This window comes from Thalassophryne amazonica, chromosome 7 (assembly GCF_902500255.1).
Source record: "Thalassophryne amazonica chromosome 7, fThaAma1.1, whole genome shotgun sequence".
NCBI classification, from domain to species: domain Eukaryota; kingdom Metazoa; phylum Chordata; class Actinopteri; order Batrachoidiformes; family Batrachoididae; genus Thalassophryne; species Thalassophryne amazonica.
This window is the reverse complement of record NC_047109.1, coordinates 25,945,472-25,952,098: the sequence shown is the minus strand read 5'-3', so window position 1 is coordinate 25,952,098 and position 6,627 is coordinate 25,945,472.

The following is a 6,627-nucleotide window of genomic DNA, read 5'->3' as shown; positions in this document are numbered from 1 at the left end:
ACCTGGTAGAGGAACGGTCTTTTGGTGCGAGCTGCATGGGTTCGATCCCCCACCGTCGTCCTGGCCACGAAGGTCCTGCTGCTTCAATCTGGCATCACGAACAGGATGTGGCTCACAGAGTATGCTAACATGCACCTGTGACTTCGGGACAAAGTCAAAAATGGTGGGGAGATGTGTAGCGGAATGAAAGTCCCGGGTCCCAATTGAAAAGACGTTCCCGCTAGCTTGGCTAACGGGGAGTTCCCCTTTGGCTGACCTGGTAGAGGAACGGTCTTTTGGTGCGAGCCGCGTGGGTTCGATCCCCCACCATCGTCCCGGCCACGAAGGTCCTGCTGCTTCAATCGTATAAGCTAAAATATTTGTGTTTTAAAAACAGACTAGTTTATTCATTCATTCATTGGAAATGTAACATCTGACAGGTCATCAATAGGTTAAGTTGTCCAGAAACAACGTCAATGTGTGTATCTGTGAACAATTTCTCATAATATCCAATTTCATTATTTCTCCCTACATCAATAAAATGAGTTTGTCCTTGGCGGAACCTCAGTCATTCCAATGAGTTTAGTCCAAAGTGGATCCAAGCTTAGAAAGGACTAAAAACTACAAATAATTTAATACTGGTGTCTGTCTATTTTCAATTGTCATCATTGAGAACACCAAAAATAACCACACAATGAACAAAAGCCAGAACCCTGTGAAAAAATAAAATCATAAAATAATAAGATGAACTTTATTATCAAGAAGTTCATCTTATCAAAAATAACATAATGAACAAAAGCCAGAACACTGAGTGAAACATAAAATAAAATCATAAAATAATAAGATAAACTTTATTATCACAAAGTTCATCTTATCAAAAATAACCATATAAGGAACAACAGCAAGAGCACAGAGTGAAACATAAAATAAAATCCTAAAATAAGATGAACTTCATTACAACAAAGTTCATCTTTTCAAAAATAACCACATAACGAACAAAAGCCAGAGTGCTGAGTGCTGCACCTTAGGCCTTAAAAAAAACATAAAATAATATACAAATAATGAATGTTTATGAGTTCAGTGGTATGAATATTTCATGAGGTGAAAGCTGGAACATACCATTCAATGAGGTGAAGCCGAGTTGAATAGTTTGTTCCAGCTTTCACCGAATTAAATATTCATACTATTGAAAGAATGTAAAAACATTCATTATTTGTTTTATATAATGGCTAAAATAGATCATTGTCATTTTATATTTTATTAATTTATAAACAACAGAAAAGGGACTTAGATTTTGGTGTTCCACTGTGACGTGTAGTCCAGTGATACTGTGCACGGACTTCAGACTTCCATAAAAAAAACTTTGTGTAGTTCCTCAGTCCAGCCAAAAATCACATCAGCGTTTCATGTAAACAGCTCTTCATGCATCCAGACGGTTTACAGCGGAGTGGATTTTGTGTGTGTGTGTGTGTGTGTGTGTAGCAGCGTCAGTTAAATCATCATGTCGCTGTCCTGCGCGCGCACACGCAGCCAGCTCGGTGGAGCTGTGTACATCCTCAGTGCAGCAAAAAAAAAAGTTATGTCAGAAATTAGTCCAGGTTTTGTTTCTCTCTTCCTAACAGACAGCACAGTGGATTTGTTGTGTGTGTGTGTGTGTGTGTGTTTTACAAGAATTAGCAGTGTCATTACAAAACAACAAAAATAAGACTGTATCCTATGGAGCTAAATCCAGGCCAAACATTTTGTAATCTGAAAATAAAAAAAGATTGAAAAAATAAATTTTGAAACTGAAAATTCAATGTTTGTTCTTGAATTTTATAATCATTTAAAAAGTATTATTAAAATAAAAATAAGTGTAAGATATATGAGGTCTATTAGATAAGAAACTGACACTTTTATTATTTTTTTTAACTATATGGATTTGAATGACGTGCGATTACACCAATCATGCTTGAACCCTCGTGCGCATGCGAGTTTTTTCATGTCACTGTGATGTGGTCCAGCCCTCTCGGCTGAATTCCTTTGTTTCACACGCTGCTCGAGACGGCATGCGTTGCTTTATCAAAATTTTTTCTGGACCTGTGAGGAATATCCGAGTGGACACTATTCGAGAAATTAAGCTGGTTTTCAGTGAAAAATTTAACGGCTGATGAGAGATTATGGGGTGTTTCTGTCGGTGTAAGGACTTCCCACGGAGCGGGACGTCGCGCAGCGCTTCCAGGCACCGTCGTCGGCCTGTTTCGACCTGAAAACATCCTCATTTAAGGCTTAATTCACCAAGGACGTCGTGAGAGAACAGAGAAGATTCAGAAGAGGCCAGCATGAGGACTTTATGCGGACATTCCACTGTTTAAGGACATTTTTTAATGAAAGACGTGCGCGCAAATTCGCCGAGTCATTTCCGTGACGACTCGGCGAATCTGTGTGCGCAGCGACAGGAAAAACACCTCCGTGTTGAAAACCATTTGTAAAATTCAGGTGGCTTTTGATGGCTTTCAACAAGTGAGTAACTGAGAAATTATTTAACAGCTTGGGCATGTTCCAACTTGCCCGTTAAGGTTTCCAATGGAGGTGTTTTTCCTGTCGCGCCCCCCCCGCCGTCGGGTCTGGCCCGACATGTGACTCTGCCCGCACGTTCTTTCATTACAAAATGTCTGTTAACAATGGAATGTCCGAATAAACTCCTCATGCCGACTTCTTCTGAAAGTTCTCTGTTCTCTGATGACTTACTGGGTCAACAGAGCCTGAAATGTGGAAGTTTTCAACTTGAAATGGTGAGACGCTGCCGCCTCGAAGCGCAGATCGCCGTCAGGCACCGTGGGCCGTCCTTACGGCGACACTACCAAACCGAAATCTCTCATCAGCCGTTAAAATTTTTACCGAAAACCAGCTGAATTTATCGAATGGTGTCCACTCAGTTGTGCCTTACAGTTTTGAAAAAATTTTGATCAAACAAAGCAGCAGTCTCTGAGCCATTCCTAAACAATGAAAAATCGACAAGAGGGTGGGCCACTCCTCACTCAAAGACTGCCCACAGGCGAATGACATAACCGACAGGTGTGAAAAAACTCTTGCATGCCCACGAGGGTTCAAGCATGTCTGATGTAATCACACGTGATTCAAATCCATATGGTTTTTGAAAAAAATAATAAGGTCGGATACTTTTCTAATAGACCTCGTATATTTTTCAGTTTAAATATATTTTTGATTCAGCACTGTAATTATTTTGATCAAATTATTTATTTTCATTCATATTTCTTTTTTTTCACCTTCAGATCTTTTTTCACTTTCAGATTTTATTTTTTCAGTTTCAAACTTTTGGCCCCGTTCTGGAGGGCGTGGCTTCGATTGAGAGGGGTGTGGAATTGTGAGTGACAGGAGAGCAATCAGTCCTCACATGATGCTGCTTTCAGGAAACGTGGGTACTTTGATAGATAATGACTCTGCTCCCTTTCCATTGTGGATTACTACGTGGCTGGCGCGTGAAAGAAAATAGAGAGAAAGAAAGCTTATTACGAGGCTTTAAACCCTCAAGATAAAGCTGTTTACTGTGATCGATGTGTAGCAGTTGGTTCACTGGATCCGTATGTTGTACCGGATAGTGAATTTAATGACAATGTAACAAAGTGGCTGGCAGTTTCACAGCGTAAACTTAATGTGATCAGAACCAAGCAGACCACCCGTAAATCCAAAGCCAAAGCCGCCCGGAAGAGCGCTCCGGCTACCGGCGGTGTGAAGAAGCCTCACTGTTACAGGCCCGGCACTGAGGCACTGAGAGAGATCCACCGCTACCAGAAATCCACTGAGCTGCTGATCCACAAGCTGCCGACCAGGTCAGCCTCTCTGGCCTCCTGCAGAGCATCACAGCGGAGCTCTGAAAGTGGAGGTCGGTCTTGAAGTCCTGAGCGATTTCTCTCACCAGGTGCTGGAAGGGCAGCTTGTGGATCAGCAGCTCGGTGGATTTCTGGAAGCAGCGGAGTGCCACAGTGCCGGGCCTGTAATGGTGAGACTTCTTCACACCGCCGGTAGCCGGAGCGCTCTTCCGGGCGGCTTTGGATTTATGGGCAGTCTGCTTGGTTCTGTCCATATTAAAGCTTCCTTCAGATCTGCTGAGCCAGGTCTCTCTGTGTGTCACTAACTGTTGGCAGACTGTAAAACGAGTGACCTGCCTCATTTCCATGCGGTGATGCTGCGCTGCTTTCACGGTCTTGGGTGGATTTGGAACATCAGTTTTTTAGGTATAGGTGTTAAACTTTACAGTCTTGCACATTTTCCAGTTTTTAAACATCAAAAAAGAGTGGTCTAGAATTACTTGTAATAGACATCTTTGTCTTTAACATCACTTTATTTACAGGTATCAAGACAATACAGTGGAGACAAAGTGTTAAGTCATTATCTATCAAAGTACCCACGTTTCCTGAAAGCAACATCATGTGAGGACTGATTGCTCTCTTGTCACTCACAATTCCACGCCCCTCTCAGTCGAAGCGACGCCCTCCCACGCCAGAACGGGGCCAAAAGTTTGAAACTGAAAAAATAAAATATGAAAGTGAAAAAAGATCTGAAGTTGAAAAAAGAAATATGAATGAAAATAAATTATTTGATCAAAATAATTACAGAGCTGAATCAAAATTTTATTTAAACTGAAAAATATATATCTTACAGTTAGTTTTATTTTGATAATACTTTTTAAATGATTATAAAATTCAAGAACAAACATTGAATTTTCAGTTTCAAAATTTATTTTGTCAATCTTTTTTTATTTTCAGATTACAAAACTTTTGGCCTGGATTTAGCTCCATATTTGTATACATCCTCAGTGCAGCGAAAAAAAAATCATGTCAGAAATGAGTTCAGCTTTTGTTCTTTCTTTCTGCTAACAACCTCCAGGCAGCACAGTGGATTGGTTTTGTGTGTGCGCACGCACGTGTGGGTGCGGGTGCATGTGCATGCACGAGCATGCGTGTGCATGCGTGTGCGTGCGTGCACGAGTATGCGCGCACACATGTGCGTGCGTGATTACATGTGCGTGCACGAGGACGTGCACACACGTGTGTGTGTGTGTGCATGCATGCACGTGAGAGTGCAATGGCACCAAACGTATTTAACCAAATTTGCACTCTAAATGGGCCCAAGCTGCACTCTGAATGCAATGCAACACAAATGTGATGAATTAATCCATGTCATGTGACATACAAAGCACCAATCAAATGACAAGGATCCACTCAGCCGTTATATAACAGTTACTAGCTACTTTTTCAGACACTTATTCTGCAATTCTTTTTTTTTTTTTTTGGTATGAATGACATCCAGTAGATCCACAGAGATGCATAATATAGGAAATTGGCCCCAAATTGCAAATATCTGTCTGAATATCTGTCCAATCCAGTCCAGACATTTATTTGGCTGAAGTTTATTTTTTGGTCAAAATGGCATTTTTTTTTCTTCCAAGGAGATTAATATAAGTTTTGGGAAAAATAAAAAACAAAAACAAAAAAACAACTACAACTGCAAATCGGGCTGAAATGGTGATGAAATAGTGAATGTCTGCATATCTGTCCAGACACTTATTCAGTTACCACTTACTTATTCAGACACTTATTCAGCATTTTATTATTATTATTATTATTATTATTATTATTATTGTATTTATATTTTTGGCATGAATGACATCCGGTGGAGCCACGGAGTTGCATAATATAGGAAATCGGCCTGAAATTGCGAATATATACGAGGTCTGTTAGGAAAGTATCCGACCTTTTTATTTTTCTGAAAAACCATATGGATTTGAATCACGTGTGATTGCATCAGACAAGCTTGAACCTTTGTGTGCATGCGTGAGTTTTTTCACGCCTGTCGGTTGCGTCATTCGCCTGTGAGCAGGCTTTGTGTGAGCAGTGTTCCACCCCTGTCGTCGGATTTTTATTGCGAATAAATGTCTGAACGATTTGGAGCTTTGCTGCATCAATTTTTTCCAGAAACTGTGAGAGACCTCCAGGTGGACACCATTCGGAAAATTCAGAAGGCTTTCAGGGACGATTTTATGGGGATTACACAGATTAAGGAGTGCTCCAGCCGGTTTAAAGACCGCCCACAGCTGCTGAGAGCGCGGTGCACTCCGAGCGCCGATCGACAGGCTCAAACCCCACTGAAACAAGCAGATCATTTCCAACATGAAGGCTTTGTTGATCCGGGACGTCGTCTGACTTACACAAAAATGGCAGGAGACATGGACATCAGTACTTTTTCAGCACATTCCACTGTTACAGGAGTTTTTTTCATGGAAAGAGAAGCGGAGGGATGCGCCACGGACCTGTTCATGGCGCGGGACAAAACCACGTCCGTGTTGGTCTCACAGGACGGCTTTGAGATGGCTTTCAGGCGACTGTCTGTGGCTTTTCAGTCGTGTGACTATCCGAGAAATTGTGGATGAGCCTGGACATGCCAGAACATGTCCTGTGAGGCTTCATCACGGCGTTGCTTTGCGCCATGCGGCACCGCCGCGACGCGCGGAATTCTTCCGCACGTTTGTCTCAATGTGCCGAAAAAGTGTTGATGTCCACGTCTTCTGCAATTCCTGTGCTAGTCAGAGGACGTCCCGGATAAAACACAGCGTCCAGTTTGGAAATGAATGGCACATTCCACTGT